Source organism: Onychostoma macrolepis, chromosome 25 (assembly GCF_012432095.1).
Source record: "Onychostoma macrolepis isolate SWU-2019 chromosome 25, ASM1243209v1, whole genome shotgun sequence".
Taxonomy (NCBI): Eukaryota; Metazoa; Chordata; class Actinopteri; order Cypriniformes; family Cyprinidae; genus Onychostoma; species Onychostoma macrolepis.
The window spans coordinates 3,089,205-3,107,563 of NC_081179.1; the positions used below are offsets into that span (position 1 = coordinate 3,089,205).

General features: G+C 35.3%; 1 protein-coding gene across 1 annotated transcript in view; it reads left to right on the top strand.

The window, feature by feature from the left end:
* The first annotated feature begins 783 nt into the window (after positions 1–783).
* Positions 784–18,359, top strand: part of pparab (peroxisome proliferator-activated receptor alpha b) — a 49,678-nt gene continuing 32,102 nt past the window's right edge. The window contains exon 1 of the mRNA XM_058767321.1: positions 784–969. The gene's annotated coding sequence lies outside the window, so the exon portion shown is untranslated. The remainder of the gene's footprint in view (positions 970–18,359) is intronic.

Below are 18,359 nucleotides of genomic sequence, written 5' to 3' on the forward strand. Positions count from 1 at the left end.
TATATTAAGTAAAGATCATGTTCCATGAAGATATTTTGTAAATTTCCTACCATAAATATATCAAAACTTCATTTTTGATTAGTAATATGCATTGCTAAGAACTTTGGACAACATTAAAGGTGATTTTCTCAATATTTAGATTTGATTGCACCCTCAGATTCCAGATTTTTATATTTATAGTTGTATCTGGACCAAACCTTGTCAAGCCATACATTAATAGAAAGCTTATTTATCAGATTTCAGATGGTGTATACATCTCTTTTTTTTTTTTTTTAAATGACCCTATGACTGGTTTTGAGGTCCAGGGTCTCTCTCTCTCTCTCTCTCTCACACACACACACACACACACATTCTTGATGAAAAATGGTTGTAGTTGTGTTTTCGACAGATTTACTCTTTCTGTCGCCATTTTATTGTTGCTTTTTCTATAAATTAAATATTTGCATTGCATTATAATCATCACTGTTTTGATCTGATTTGCATTTGTCTTGTGCTTTTATTCTCTTCAGTACAGCATTGCATTGCACAGTAACGGTCTATGTTTAAGCTGGATGTTGGCGCGATGATAAGTGTACAGTATGTGCACTGCATGCCCTGAATATTACTGTATGCAGTCGACAGACATTCAGACGATCCGTCCTCTTCACGTACTAAAGACTTTATCAGCGTTCCCGTCAGGGGGCGTGTCCTGCGCGCTGATTGGCCGAGCGCTGAGGTGTGTCGGGGGGGTGTGTTCGTGCGTCCGCATGATCATCTGTGCGTCATGACGCCGTTTCCGGGCGGCGCGCGAGAGCTGCAGCTGCAGTTTGACAGCGGCGGAGGTGCGCGACGAGTCTCGGCGGAGATTATGTGTTTATAGAAATGATATAAATGCTCTTTCGCTGCAGTGATCGCGCTGACAGCACCGCCATCGGCTCACTGACGCCTCGACGCGCGATGTTTGGCGAGCGCTGGCTGCTGCGCTTGAAGGTGACTCGGTGTTTGTGTTTGTCAGAGTCAGTGTTGTTGTGTGAACTGAAGATCACATCCTGCACTCCCTCATACTGCTCTATTCTATTCTATTCTATTCTGTTCTATTCTGTTCTATTCTGTTCTATTCTGTTCTATTCTCAGTTGTTTAATGTTCCTTTTTGCTTTATGTCCTATTCTAGTTTGCTCTGTAACTCTGTATGTGTGTTTTAATCTATTAAATCTATGCATTTTCTTATATTTATTGTGGTATATTTTATATTGTATATTATATAATAATAATAAGTTTTACTATTTCTTTTGTTATTTTAGAATATGATATTTATGAGCAGGTGTAGAGATAATTATGCAGGATTTGATTTGTCCCAGTGTCTTTCATGCCTGGTGGTTTTGTGGTTGTGGTATGTAGTTTTAGATCATGTGGTTATAGATTTACAGAGCTTCACATGCTGTGACTGACCAGAGCTTGATTTCTCTGTCTGACTAAAATCACACGGCAGTTCTCCAACACTGACCAGGCTTTTCTGAGCACATCAGATGGTTTTGTTGACATTTTGCCTTCTGTGTTTGAGAAGAGAAGAGATTTTTGCTCCTGTGGTGAAAGAGAGTTACATAATATCACAGGTGTAGTTACTGTGTGTCCATTAAACTGCTGTAGCAGCTCAGTATGACATTGTTTGAGTCTTAATCAGTTTCTGGAATTGTGGATTTTTAACATGTTAATTCCATGGTATGCGTTGACTACTGAGTACTATAAACTTTCATATGGCATTATTAATAATAGTAATTAATTAATTAATTAATTAATTAATACTAATATTAGTAGAGAACAAGTGAAAACAAGACGATTTTGTCAACCAGACTGTTTAAATTTGTAGGTTAATCTGTGCTTAATTGTAGGTTCATGACAAAAAGTCACACATCACTCAAAAAAAAAAAAGATAATAATAAATAAATAAATAAATAAATAATCAATAGTAATTGTATCATAAAGACTATGTAGCCTATTTTAAGTGCAATTAAAATTGTAGTATTATTCATTATTATTTTATTTATATTATTATTATTATTTTGAATATTTTTTGAAGCTGTAAATAAATAAATAAAAAAAACCTCAGATTATTGGAGTACATTTTACAGTCTTTAACTAAAATTAAAACCATGACAAAAAGCATTTTCATTGCTTGAAATAAATTATACTTTAAAATAAAATATAAGAAAACCTATTAAAAACTCATTTTATTTTGGCTAGTTGCCAAGGCAACATTTCTCATTTTCATTTAGTTTAACTTGAAGTACTAAAATAAGTAAAACTAAAACTGAAATAAAAAACAATATCTAGACATTTAAAATCAATCATTTAAATCAAATCAGAAAATATAAAACTAAAAATTTTTTCAGAATATTAATGAAAAGTATAATACCGTAGTATCTCAACGATACTAAAATAACAGTCCTTTCTACTTCAAAATTAACTCAATGTGTTACTTGCCATTCCTTTGTAATTTATTGTAAAATTTATTAGCAGTTTCTGAGTGAAAATCATTTCTACCAATTTTTTTTTTCAATGTAGGTTTTTTTTTTTTTTCCATTGGTTGCTGTTGCATTCTTTGACTACCTTGGAATATTATGTAAATACCATGATATATGCGTCTGGTAATATGAGATTCAAATTCCTGTGGAATTACCATCACATACCATTAATGGTACCACCACAGTACTTTTTTATAATGTCCCGTTATATCATATCAGACACCATGTGATAATTTAGTACTTAATATTGTTATTTAATCCTATTTTTGCTACAAAGTGGCCACTTTTTGCTATGTTAGTTGAGCATGCATTTACAAGACCATCTCCGCATCCCGCAGGCTTCCTCTAATCTGTATTTACTGCGCAGTTTTTTTCTCCCGAGCCTGGTGTAATTTACTCTGAACTGCTCTTTCACAGCACATCTGCAATGTTAAGGGCGCCGCCTTCAAATAGTCAACGAGATAAAGCGGTTTGCAGTGTTATCTGACAGGTTGCTTATGCTTTTAATGTGTTTGCAGAGCTGCAAAAGAGAATTTATTGCGTAATAAATGGCCATGGACTGATTCGTTAAGGTTTAGATATCATAGATAGTCGCTGTGATACGTGGCTTTGGTCTCTTGTTCAATGTAAGTGGGATTTTTTTGATCCTAACCCAAATGAAGTGATGATTGCTCTACTAATAGTAAGCATTGGCCTAAATCAGAACGTCTTCATTTATTCGTCCACCTGTTTTTATTGCCTCAAGCCCTGGCAAGCAAAAGTAGTGCGGTCAGGAATAGATCTGCGGTTTTGAAAGTTCTCGAGCCCTAATAAACTCGAATCATTAGGCTGTTTTGACAGTGAAACTAGTACTATCAGCAGATAGGGGCACGTCGCTGGACATGAGATCTCTCTCACACACACACACACACACACACACACACACGGCGTGCATTACCACGACTCTCTGTAATTTGACCCAGATCTTGCAGTGCCTGTCTCAGATTCACCAACTACATAAATATTGATGGGGGTTTTCCATCTCAGTTTATAATGATTCAATGTTCTGATCATAGAAATCTGGGATGGGTTGCACTACCAGTTCTTCAGGTTCTCAACAATAGTAGTCCATTAAACGCATGCACTATATTCTCCTCAGTTTTTGAGTGAGAACCCTTTATTTGTGGATGTATGTAACTTTGTCATCTGAGGTGCATAAACTCAGATTAGTGAGGCCTGTGATCAATCAGTTCCAAAAATAAATGCAAAAGCAGTGCTCATTGCAAGAAAGTTAATAAAAAGCTATTTGGTGATAAAACAGCATTCTAGGGATTTTTTTTGACCAGGAACATCAAAAGTGTAACAAGGTAGGAAATATATGACTATTATGCGCTACGAGCTCTCCTTCGGAGCGTGTATTAAAGGAACACTCCACTTTTTTTGGAAATAGGCTCATTCTCCAACTCCCCCAGAGTTAATAAGTTGAGTTTTACCGTTTTGGAATCCATTCAGCCGATCTCTGGATCTGGCGATAGCACTTTTAGCATAGCTTAGCATAGATCATTGAATCCTATTAGACCAGTAGCATCGCGTTCAAAAATGACCAAAGAGTTTCGATAGTTTTCCTATTTAAAACTTGACTCTTCTGTAGTTATATCGTGTACTAAGACCGGCAGAAAATGAAAAGTTGCGATTTTCTAGGCCGATTTGGCTAGGAACTATACTCTCATTCCGGCGTAATAATCAAGGAACTTTGCTGCCATACCATGGCGCAGTGATATTATGTAGCCTGAAAGTAGTCCCCAGCTATATTATAACTAGGTACCTAGCTGGGGACTACTTTCAGGCGCTGCGTAATATCACTGCGCCTGCTGCAGCCATGGTACGGCAGCAAAGTTCCTTGATTATTACGCCGGAATGAGAGTATAGTTCTTAATCATATCAGCCTAGAAAATCGCAACTTTTCATTTTCCGCTGGTCTTAGTAATACCTATATAACTACAGAAGAGTCAAGTCAGTAAAACTCAACTTCTTAACTCTGGGGGAGTTGGAGAATGAGCCTATTTCCAAAAAAAGTGGAGTGTTCCTTTAAGTGCGGCTGGCAACATTGTCACTCCGTTAAGATCCTCGCTGAAACCAGACAAAGTGAACATGTTGGTTTTCCTGGCAGGAAACATGAAGACCGAAAAATAAAGCAGCAGGACTTGCCGATTCACTTAAGCGGCCCAGCAGTTGTACAACAGCCGAACACTTGTACACTTGACTAGAAGCTATAGCCTGATGTTCCCTTTTTATGTTGCACTTTGAAAAAACAAAAAACAAATCTGAAAAAAGCCTATTTTATATTGCACTTTAAAAAAGGTTGTTGTTATAAATGTAGCCTAAATAATATTAATGATAATTTGCTGTTACAAATGATGAATTATTGCAGTTGCATTTGGATGAGTGCGTTTATATCCACGGACTGTTACCCGAAAATCACTGTCTAAAGAAATCGGAATTATATATTATATATATTTATATATTTATTTTTTATTTTTTCCGTCAAAATTGCTCTTCACCAAGATTTTAGTCTTATGTTTTTATGCTAAATTCGTTATTTATGCAAGACTTCTCTAGTAAATCCTAATCTCTCTGTAAACTAGTACTAATTCAGATTTCCCTCAGATTATGTGACTGTACAGTTAAACGTGGATTTTTATTTTATTTATTTATTTAATTATTATTATTATATTTTTTTCTGCTGTTCATCAAGATTTTCATCTTATATTTTATTTCGGACAATTTTCATTTTGCATTTCTTATCGGTTCACATTGGGATTTAGAAACTACTTAGTCTGTACGTAGATTGATTGCTCTGTTTATTCCTTATGCAAGACTTAGTGAATAAAAAAGTGCTAAGCTCTTTAAAAACTTCCACGTAGTTGCTTAATACAATGCTTTTTACTTTGTCGCAATGTTCTAATTGAGTTTGACAAAGATGTGACCAAACGAGTTCGATAAAGACATGAGCAAATCAGAAACTTGTAATTGCGGTGATTCCAACATGCTGCATTATTTGTCATTTCTGCTACACCTAGGTTAAGCTGTAACTTGCAATGCATTGCTAATGCAACAGGCCCCTGGACACAAACCAGACTGTCCTATTCTCGCTGCGGGGCCCGTGCTTAAATTACTCAAGCAGACACACTGCTCGCAGCACCAACCCCCCATGAAGTTGCCTAACCGGATGTTCTGCAAGGGTCTTGAGTTCACCTTGTGTTTTCATAGTTGTGTTGACCTGCATGTTGCTGTAGGTCTTCGACTGTATCTGTCATGATATCAGTGGAGTTTTTTAGTGTTTTGTAACTGTAGTCTTTGCAAACTGTATTTACAGAAAACACTCTGAAAATTCCATCATTACTTACTCACCCGTATGTTATTCCATGGAATTTTTAAGCTCTCGCATGTGACGTAACTTAATGCAACGCGCTAGTTTGAATGTGTAGAAACCATCAATAAACCATTGATGTTTTAATCTACATACAAATAAGAACGTTAACCCAGGGTTTACCAATGTGCAGTGTGAAACTCAAAACTGACCAACCAGGATTAATTAGTAACTCTGGTTGCAGTGTCAAACGTGTAAGAGATAATATACAGACGGTCATAATCGCTAAATAAACGCAATGTGGAAGGGTTATTACTCTGAAGGAGTTATATTGCGCAAAATGACCAACTGACTGTAAATGATCCTGCTTATTGTACTTTTGCTTGCAAAATAAGTCAAAACACGGATGTGAACTATTGATTTGAGTTTAGGTTTATTATCGGAGAAGAAAGAAAATTCAAAGTGATGCAAAATACACAGATATATCGCTTGTCTAGGTTAGTTTAGCAGTGAATATGCAAAAATATTTTACTCCACAATGTGTGAATCACGTTTTTCAGAAAAGCCACATAATAAGGAACAAGGAAAGCCAAATTGGCCTCCATTAGTACAGTTACATATTAATTTGAGTAATTATCACAAATTTCCTCTCGTGTCAGAACATGTTGTGCTGCTTCTGTCTGCTTCTCTGCAATGTTTTCTCACTCTCAAAAGTTTTAGCAAAATGCTAACGACTCTCCGACACGTCTCTCTGTGTCTTTCTCAGGCTCTTTGTCCGACTCATTTGGAATCTGAGACTGCTAATCAGACCCTTCTTGCTTAGTTATTCAGTAAGAGAATGGTAATTTTTCTTGCTCTATCCGTTTCCCCACTGTTTATTTTCCTAAAACAGGATTTTCAGGTCGGGCTGACCAGTTTTTCTGTCCTAACCACCTGTCTGTGTCTCCTTAAATGTTAACATCTCAACGGCTTTCAGGCAGAACATGTACACTACTATTCAGAGGTTTGGTTCAGTTAGGATGCATTAAATTGATCAAAAGTGACAGAAAATACATTTATTATGATACAAAGCATTTCTGTTTCAAATAAATGCTGTTTATTTCAACTTTCTATTCATCAAAGAATCCTGAAAAGTATCATGGTTTCTACAAAAATATGAATCAGCACAACTGTTTTCAACATTAATAACAATCAGAAATGTTTCTTGAGCAGCAAATCTGCATATTAGAATGATTTCTAAAGGATCATGTGACACTGTAGACAGGAGTAATGATGCTGAAAATTCAACTTTGACCACAGGAATAAATGACATTTTACTATATACTCAAATAGGAAAACAGTTATTTTATATTATAATATTTCACAATTTTACTGTTTTTACTGTATTTTTGATCAAATAAATGCATCCTTGGTGAGCAGAAGAACCTTCCTTCAAAAACATTAAAAAAATCTTACCGACCCCAAACTTTGAACGGTAATGTATGTTCTACATAAAAAGTCATGATATTATCATCAGGATTTCGGAGTTTTCAAAAACCAAAAGATGCTAGATAGAACGTCCATGCTTTGGTCTTCCGTACAAAAAAGGTATAGTGATCTGATTAAGGAGATTTGAAAGGAAGATTTTTCACACATAACGACTTAAATTTGGGCATGTTTCTCGCAAAACTCAAATCATTTGACACCAGAAGTCTTTATAGTGAATATAATTCATATAGTTAGTCACATAGGTTGTTTTTATGATATATTTGTGTTTTTTACTTTACAAATCAGTATCAAGTAAAGTCAAGTCACCTTTATTTATATAGCGCTTTTAACAATACAGATTGTGTCAAAGTAGCTTTACATTATCAGATAGGAAAATAGTGTGTCAATAATGCAGAAGGACAATAGTAAACACTCAATTTTCAGTTAAAGGCAGTTCATCATTGAATTCAGTGATGTCATCGTCCAGCTCAGTTCAGTTTAAATAGTATCTGTGCAATCAAGTCAGCGATATCGCTGGAAATTAAGTGTCCCCAACTAAGCAAGCCAGAGGCGATAGCGGCAAGGAACCAAAACTCCATCGGTGACAGAATGGAGAAAAAAAACCTTGGGAGAAACCAGGCTCAGTCGGGGGGCCAGTTCTCTTTTGGCTAGACGAAACCCGCAGTTTAATTCCAGGCTGCAGCAAAGTTAGATTGTGCAGAGGACTCATCTGGTTCCCGGGGTCTTGTCCCGATGGCCATCTGGGTGACGAGGTCTTCACTGGGGGTCTGTCTCTGGGGCTCATCTAGTTGTCCTGGTCTCCGCTGAAATTCAGGGGTGTAGAGGTCATCTCTAGGTGCTGATCCACCATCTGGGCTGGATGCGGACTGGATCCGGGTGACTGCAGTATCCACTTTAAAAACTTAGTTTTTCTTGATAATTCTGCATTTACCAATGCATTTTGAGCACTTATGAATGCATGGACACATTTTTACATAATGTTTACAGTGAAAAAGTACACAGACTGCTTCTTCCTCCCCCAGAATGTTTTCGTACTGAGTTTATCACTCTGTATAAACATAGCCGTGCATGTATATATTTTGTGCATTTATTGCAGCATCAGCACATTGTGTTTGAAGAGACCTGTTGAAAATTTGGAAAGCCACATTCTGGTTTACAAGGCTGGTATCTGTAAACCCACCGACAGACGGAAAGACAGACTTTCTTAATTGATCCCTGAGGGGAATTTCACTTTAAGCCAACACAGGCAGTTTTAAACGTGTCACTTCCTGCGCTTTGACCTGATCTGCTGTTGTCTCGCTGCAGTTTTAATCTCAGAAGCTTCTGTCCTGACAGACAATACTGAAGTTGTGTTCACCGCTTAAGTCCATCTCTAAACGTCCATCACACTAAATGACCATGTCAGAGACAGACAAACCATAAGCAGCTCAGGAGAGATTGTGAGTTAATGATCCAGGAGTCTCTGCTGAGGCCTGCAGGTGCGTTTCTTTACCCAGTAGAGCTTGCTACAACAGCATTGTTGACAAAATTGTGTTAATGTAACTTTAACGACTGTCAGTTTCACTCAGTAAATGAGGTTTTGTGTACTGCACAACCTAGTTGTCATGTTTGCTTAACTGATAATGTGAATTTTTTTAGCCTCTGTGCCACTGTGGTTGCCAGGACGTTGCTATGCAGTTGCTGGGGTGTTATGACTGGTTGCTGGTAGAGCTGCACGAGTAATCGTTAAAAGATCGCAATCTCGATTCAAACACCCACGTGATCTCATTTCTAAATGACTGATTCCCCCGTGTCTATTAAATCTTTGAAAAAAAATCATACCGGAACATTGAAATATGTGTTCGTGCTGCCGCTGACACGGAGAGAGCAGTTAACATGTTTATGTAAGAAGCAGCTTCACAAACATTTCCGTCTTACAATCATTCATATTATCACAGAAATACTGGGGTGAAAGTTTATAGTTCAGATATAAACATTGATGTATGGTAGCGATCAAAATAGAGCAAATCACCTTTTGAAAGTAATTGGTGCTTCAAATAATGTTCATGCTGATTACATTGTTGGTAATACAATTGACTATTAAAAAAAATGTATTTGTCATTGAATCATTCATTCAAAAGATAGGTTTAAAAACGCTGATTCATCCAGTAATGAAACAAGCAAAGTATTTATGAGTGAGTCATTGAATCATTCATTTAAAACAATTTTTCATAATTTTAATTATGAATGAAAAATTGGTTTATTAAATATATTTTAAATATATGTAGATATATTATATATTTAAATTTGTAATAATTAATGCAAATTAATTAATCACTTTTAAACAGTGTTGGGCACATTACTTTAAAAAAGTAATTGGTTATAGTTACTAGTTATTTCTCACAAATAGTAACTGAGTTACATCATTATAAAAGTAACTAATTACCAGGGAAAGTAACTATTGCGTTACTTTTAAAAAAAATGTTCAAATGTCAATTAACTTTGGATGCCCCCAATATTAAATATGTTCAATTAATGAAATGGACACTAAAGAGAATAAATTATTATTATAAAACATTGTACATTAATCTACACTATGTATCTACTGACACTTAGTATCAGTCAGTCAAGCATTATAATATAATGTTATGATAATTTAATATTATATGATGATAGAACTTTTGTAATTAGAATAACCAAGTATGAATGCATATTTGTCATCAATATAAAATGCAATAAGGATTAATGAGCTGCTGGGTTCATGAATATTAATCACGTTGTCTGCATTCGCTCGAATCGATTTGCTGAAATCAAAACAGGGACGATAATAGGTGAGCGCCAGCCAATGAGATTGTTGTTTGTGCATTAGCCCCGCCCACTACCAGAGAAACCCGCAGTTCTCAAAAGCTGAAGAATTCGAAATGAACTCCGTTATTTTGACAGGAAAATACAACAAAGAATATTGTTTACATGTAGCGCGTCAATTCTGCATGTTATGAAAGATTCTCGCTCTGTCTTTCTTTGCGTGCGTGTATGTGAGAGAAAGCGGCGGCGAGTCGTGCGCTTCACACTAGAGTTTATGGTACGTCAAATACAGCTACACTGCGCATCCATTCAAATGAACTGAAAAATTAAATTCTAATAATATAATATAGTAACGGCACATTTTATTGTCAGTAACGGTAACTGCGTTGTAACGGGGGAAACAGTAATTCATTTGATTACTCGTTACTGAAAAAAAAATAATGCCGTTAGTAACGCCGTTTATTTATAACGCCGTTATTCCCATCTCTGGTTTTAAATACTGAAGACTGCAGCAATTAATATTTTGCCACAGCCTCTAGTAAATTACACATTATTTTGTTAAAGTCCATGTAAAGTCAATATTAAATGTGTTCTGAGTTTGTCACACCACAGAAAAATGTTAACCACCCAACGAAATTTGAATGCTAAAAAAACCGCCAAGTAAATAAAATAAGGTATCAAAATCTTGAAAAAATAAGCAGTATTCTCTGCTCTCAAACGCTGGGGGTGTGTCCACTGGCGGCGCTGAAACCACACCCACTCGCGGGAAAGCTGCCGTCTCTGAGTTGTGTTCCTCTAACAGCTTATTTAATAAGGAGAACGAGCTGTTTTGTAAATGATCACAACCAGGTATTATGCATTTACGTGACGAAGGCATAGCTAGCTAGCAAACTGTAGGCTGTACCTAACGTTAATGACACCCAGTAACTGATTCGAAAGCATCAGGAGCGTCTGCTCTCTGTAGCTCTCACTGTACTTTGATGTTTCACACCGATCGGTCTGCAGCGTTGCTTCAAGTCGAACACACGTGTTGGGAAAGGGGCCATGCTCTGTGGCTCGATTGCGTCATCGAGTCATGATATAGCCCTGCGCAAAAAATCATGATCACGAAAATGGTGAAAAACTGTTTAACGGTCTAACTCAACAATTAAGTACTACATAGTTCACAGTCTTTGTAACATGTTTCAGCAATGCATTTCTAACATTTATAATATGTTTACAAACAATTCCCAGAATTGACTTTACACGGACTTTAAGTTCAGAATCATGATCTCCATTTGTGACAAAAAAAATTGTGATTCTCACACAATGAGAATCGTTGTAGTTAGGGGGTGTGCCCAAAGCGTGAATCCGTATTCAGAAAGGCACGGAAAACAAGTAACAATTGCTAACGGTTGCCTGTTACATTACAGTACATACAATTTCACTTACCACATAAACGGAGTAAAGAGAGATGACTGAGGACGATGGCGAATGATTTGCAGATCCTAAGCACCACTGACAAACATCTAATCTTGTAAAATGTGTGGTAAGTTCTGCCACTCCATAGTATAAACAGAGTACGTGCAATCGCGAATCTTGAAAGTGAAAGTGAAAGGGGGCACGATGCCGGCTCAACATCGTGATGTCTGTTAGCCATCGGCGATGGACAATGGCATCGTCTGTCGGCCCAACCCTAGTTGCTGGGTGGTTTCTGTGTGTTATGAGTGGTTGCTGGGCAGTTACTGGGGTGTTATAAGTGGTTGCTAGGTGGTTGTTGGGGTGTTAAGAGTGGTTGCCGACCAGTGGCTGGGTGGATGTTGGGTGATTGCTGGGGTGTTATGAGTGGTTGCTAGGCAGTTGCTGAGTGGTTTCTGGGGTGCTGGTTACTAGATGGTTGCTTACTGGTCCAAATCAAAACAGACTTCGTAATATACAGTACACAACAGAAATACTTTTTCCTCCAGATTTATGTTTGCTCTTCTTCACTATTTATTTGTTGGCAGGTTTTCTGAAGCGTAAATAATTGATTTGGTTTATTTTTCAGCATAAGGTGCATATCAGGGGTCAGTTCTTTTTAAACACAACATGAATCTGCATTCATAATGCTTTATACTTCTGTAATGTGATGTATTTTTTCAGCACTTTTAAACTATCCAAGAATGACTCTGACGTGCCGATGTTCTTAATGTTACCATGATAATGTTACCGTGAGAAGTGTGTCATCCTGAGGTCACTGGCTTTTGGTGTCTTGTTTTGTTGACAGTGTCGGCCCCTCATCCACCCCCAACCTGTGTTGGAGGTCACGCTGTGTGTTAAATTGCAACTTGAAACAAGACACGGCAGGCGCGGGAAGCATTCGCCACTAAACCCTTCTGGACTATTAGTACTTTCCATGTGTATAGACACACAAACATTAAATCATATCACGTGTATAAACTCAAGAGGGAGGTGTGGTTTTGTTGTGGTTTTGCACATGCTGTTCTGACTTTAATCCTACTAGGAATGAAGCTCATTTGTTTTGTATTTTTATTGTTTGCCTATATTCAGCTAGTGACATCAAAAGCTCTTTGATTGAAGTCGTGAAAACTTTCATGCATTGATGACTTGATGACTAGGATTTTTCATTCACACACACTATAGTATGTAGTTACTGTCTGTGCCGCCTTGTAACTCAATTTTAATCTGCTCTGTTAGTAATGCTGTAGGCAGGAGTTGTCATTGATTCACTAAGATCGTCCTTGGCCATCCAAGAATCTGTCCTGAAGCTAATAGCTAATCCTCATAACTAACTCCTCATATTTGTTGGTCATAGTGCCAAACTTATCATGAATATGGCATTTAGAGGGATTGTGCCATTAAAAACAGGTTTTCCTTGATCTTGTGCAGAGATTATAGTTAACTAAAACTACAAGCATAAAAACATTTTCTTACTTGAAATAAAATAAAATAAATGTTAAAATAAAATAAAATTTAAACAAAAACCCATTAACTTATTTTATTTCAGCTAAATTAAAATGAAAGTGCAAACTCTGAAACTTGCATTTTCATTGTCAAATATATTTATTAATATTATTATGTTTAATTGTTATTTTAGTACTATTATTATTTATGGCTGAGTTTTCTACTGTACCTTTATGATTACATGTGTATTATAATTATTATTATTTTAAATATAATATTATTTGTTATTCATTATTTATTATTATTCATTATTTATTCATAATTATTCATTTTTCTTACAGTAGCTGAGGCTGATACTGAAAAGTAGATGTAATTAACACAATTTAATATTTGATTATTTACTGTTTAAAAAATATTTAGAATTTAAAAATTAAATATAATTTATTATTATTTACTATTATATTACTATTATAATTTTTTTTTTTTTTTTTTTTTAATTGATACAAGGAGAAGCTTACACTTCTGTTAATTATCCAAGCAGAAACGGTTATCATCTGATAGTCTCATAATCGATAAGTGCTAGATGAAAGTAAGTGACACAGAAAGGTTATGAGAGCATTCACTGATCGAGAATAGCCCCTGGAGAACTGTACATGCACTGTCCAGCTCGTTGAATACCGTACACATGTACTTCCCGCGGCTGCCAGGGCGCATTGGAAATGCCCTGGCGTATCGCCCGCGGTCTATGACCATTGGCCGCCCTCTCTCCATCTCCTGCCATGCTCTGTCTCAGGCCGAGACGGGTTTGCAGGGAACAGCGTGTCCTGGCTAGGGTGATGCAGCGTGTTCAGTGGCTTGTCATCACGGGACGAGTAGGTGCTGAACATGGAGCGGCACGCATTCAACAAGCTCGCATTACATACAGGACCTTTGATTATTTGCACAAGGCTTACATACAGTAATCATGCAGCGGTGAAGTGTTTATTCTGCTGCAGCTGATTGGTTGGCTGATAAATGTTTTTTTTTTTTTTTGATGCATGGAGGCAACTGGTGTTCAAGTGCTCTGTAGTAGGCTATGTGAGTATAAATAGGACAGAACTATGTTAAATTGTAGAAAAATATGTACTTTTTTAACTTAAATGCTGCACAATGTTGTTGCACAGTTTTAAAAGAAAGCACAGTTTGCACGGGACTGTTTGAAACATTTAGCATTGCTTAATGCATACTTAATTTTAAAAAGTAGTACACTGTATCTTTACATGAAATTGTAGTTATTAAAAAAGTAAGTCTAATTGAGTGACATCATTAAACTGATACAATTTAATAATTTATGAAATTTTTTTTTTAAAAAGTTGTTTTTCAGGGCCCAAAGAAAGTCTTTTTATTTTTTCAAATTACCCCCCCTCCCGCCTCCAAAAAAAAATTCTGTTCTGCCATTTAAATTTTTCTCAATTCCATTTTAATGGTTTAATTATAAAGCGTGTCTAATTAACTGAAATCATTGAACTAATAAAATATAACAATTTACTGAAAGTTTAAAAAATATTACATTTTTAGGGCCCTGAAAATCGTTTTTCAATCGTAAAATTCAATTTTATTTTTGCCAAGTTCTGTTTTTACCTTTTTCTTTTCTTTTTTTTTTTATGGATTCAGTTTTAATAGATTAATTACATTTGAATAATCAAAAACCATGGCTAAACAATTTAATTCATTAAACTTGTAAAAATGTAAAAGGAAAAAAAAATTTTTCAAACAAGTTTTATTTTTCCATAATATTCTTCTGTTTAAATTATGATTTAATGATTTAATACAAATGTATTATCAAAAATCATGATACTTTTGATCAATTGATGCAAAAATTTGCCAAGTTCTGTCAATTTCTGCATTATACAGTAAAATCCACTTCGATGATAGGTGCCATGATTCTGTCCACATTTTGCCCGTTGCCTCTTCTGAGTTGATAGTTTGGTATATTTGTAACATTTGGTCCATGTCTGACCTCATTGTAGATCGATGACCTTGAATGTCTCTGACTGAGAGTGCCGTGTCCCTCTTTGACCCCTGAGCACAAAGATGTGCTGTATTTGTCCTCCTCCTCCTCTGGCTCATTGTTTCCCTTCTTCAGAGTGTTTTCCCTCTTTCTTGCTTCACTCTTCAGTGACATTGAGTGAATGAGTTTCTGTCTGTCTGTTTCTGTCTTCGTCATTGTCACATACGATCGTGTCAGTCAAACATGATTGTCGCTTCCAGGTCCTTCAGTCTCAGATTTTCCTTTAGTCTAAATCTCTGTATTTAGATGCAAAAAACACCATGGAAATACCATTTATTCTTGGACCTGTAGTTTAGTAGAAGACAATTGACTTTCAGTGTCAACTTCATCTCAAATGTTTCCTAAAATTCCTCGGGAGAGATAAAAACAGACCCAAATGAGTCAATAGTTGTCATGTGGTAAGAGTCTAGAGCTGTAAAATGAATATCTAGAGCAGCTCAGATCTTTTGATGAGAAATGTTTGGGTTCATATTGAGATCTCTGACATGATTCCATCCAGACTTTGGTATTTTGAGCAACTCTGAGCACAGTTTGAAATGCAGAGATCTCTTCAGAAACTCTAACATTACAAAAGTGTGTTATTTGTATACTTTGTATATATCTCTGATAAGTAAATAAAATAAGAGCGTATGCTCTGTCTACCTTTAAGTTCTTAATCTTTTGATTGAGATATACTTATGTATTAGGTATTCTAAGTATACTTGGCTTATACTGACAAGTATATAGAAAAGTCTAAGTATATTTGGCCTATACTTGTACTAAATATTTTGATCGAGATATACAGTCAAATCAAAATTTATTCAGACACCTTCAACATTTCTCACATTTTCACAGTTTATTCGCTGTAGTTTAGAAAATGGTAATAAAATATGACATGAACTCACTGTGTCAGAACAAATTGATCTTGATAATGTCAGATAGCTTTGATATGTAGGTATGTAATGAATTGGGTTGAGTAGCTGTCAGCTGTTAAATTTAAGCACACAATTAGATAAAACCAGTTTAGCTCAACCAATTACCAAGCAATGCTTAATTGTGTTCAGTCTGTGGTGTAAAAAGGTTGCATTAGCAATTAAAGAAACAGCACTTAATCAAAACATGGCCAGGTCAAAGTGTCTGAATAATATTTCGTCCCAAATTTGTATCAATTTTACTGGTAGTCCACTGTATGAAGAATTTTTGGGTATAATATGTCACAGTTTACTTTATTTTGCTGTCCTCACTTACATAAATGAACTATAGTGCCCTGCACCCACTAGTAAAAATATATATCTGATGTCTAAATAATTTTTGGTTTGACTGTACTTAAGTAAAATATAATCCCCCGGTTTCACAGACAAGGCTTAAACCTAGTCCCAGACTAAAGTGTAAGTCTGAGCTGTTTTAATTGAAAGAAACTTGCACTGACTGATCTTAAAATATATCAGTGCCTTTGTTTCGTCTCGAGATGCACACCAGCAATGTTTTTCCTAAGGCATGTTAATAAAAATTACTTAAATTTCCTAATTGAACAATGGCTTAATCCTGGCTTAGTCTAAGCCCTGTCTGTGAAACTGGGCTTAAATATTCTAAATATACTTGGCTTATTCTGACACATATAGAGAAAAGTCTATTTGGCCAATATGTGTACTTAATACTCAAGATATACTAATTATTTGGTATTCAAAATATATTTGGCTTATACTCACAAGTATAAAGAAAAGTGTATTTGGCCTATACTTATACTAGATCTTTTGAGATGTGCTTTTATTATTATGTATTCTAAGTGCACTTGGCTTATACTGACAAGTTTATAGAAAAGTGTAAGTGCAGTTGACCTAGATACTTGTACTAAATCTTTTGACTGAGATATGTATTATTAAGTATTCTAAGGATTTGGCCTATACTTGAATCTTTTGATCAAGGTATGCTAGCATTATTAGGTACTTTAAGTATACTTGGTTAATGCTGACAAGTATAAAGAAAAGTCTGAGTTTTGGCCTATACTTGTTCTTAATCTTTTGTTCGAGATATACTTAAGAAAAATATTAAGTATTCTACGAATGTACAACAAGTATACAGAAAAGTCCAAGTATAGGCCTATTTGGTCTACTTGTACTCTTTTGATTGAGATGCACTTAATGCACTTAATGTAATGTAATTATGTTTACTCTTTTAATAGAGTTGCCTATGAAATACTTTACCTAGATATTGTCTTCTTTGAGGTAGTACTCCAGCATATGTTTTACATGCGTTCTTATGATCTTCAAGTTTATAGTAACAAGTTTGCTTTATTCAGTTCACTTGTATTATAGAAACCGTCACTGTACCGCTTTGCTTTTTTGTTTGTGTCATTTATAAACTCGCTCTGAAGTCATGTGATCTAGTGACCTTCAGATGAACTCTTTACACTTGCATTGTGTCATGAGTTCAGGAAACCTCACATGACATACACCTATAGTGGCATATGAGTAAAAGCTTAACTACGTCTCGTAGATATTGACTGTGTCCGCAAAATCTCTCTCTTTAGCTCGCAGCTCCTGCAGCCTTGTTTTGCTCACTGATTTTCTCTCTGTGTCACACAGACGCAACACAGACGTTTAGATCAGGCTATTTTGAGTGAACTTAACCATATTTACTGCTGATAAAAAAATATTGCTATGGCTGGCAGACAACACAAAGCTTTTAGCAGTGCTAGTAACTGACAAGCTGTTATTTGTTGTGCCTCAATTAAATGAGACAATACTGTGATTTATGTTGAGTGGTTTTGAAAATGTTTTATGATAATGCTGTCATTGTTAACTAAAATAATTGTATTAATTGAAGCTGAAATAAATATAAATATTATATTAAAAACTTAATCGTAAATGAGACATTTTGACTTGGCAACCAAATGAAATACAATAAGTTTAAGCTGAGATACTAAAATTAGTCAAACTACTGTAAAATATGTAATAAAAAAGTGAGATAGCGAAATAGAAATTGTTTATTAATTTTACAAGAATGCATTTTAAAAAAGCACATAACCAAAATACTAAAACTAAATTAAAAAATGAAATTATAAAAATAAATTCTTATTTTAAAATATTAACATACTATATAGATAATATTAAATTATACTAAAATAACACTGATGTATAACTGCAACTAGTGTGAAAAATAATCACAGAATTCATTATATAAAATTTTGCCTTCGCAACTAAATTAAATAAGTTTGTTGAGATACTAAAATTACTCAAACTAAAACTGAAATAAAAAAATAAAGCGAAAGAGACATTTGATTTATTAGTTTTACAAAAATATTTCAAAAAGCACATAACCAAT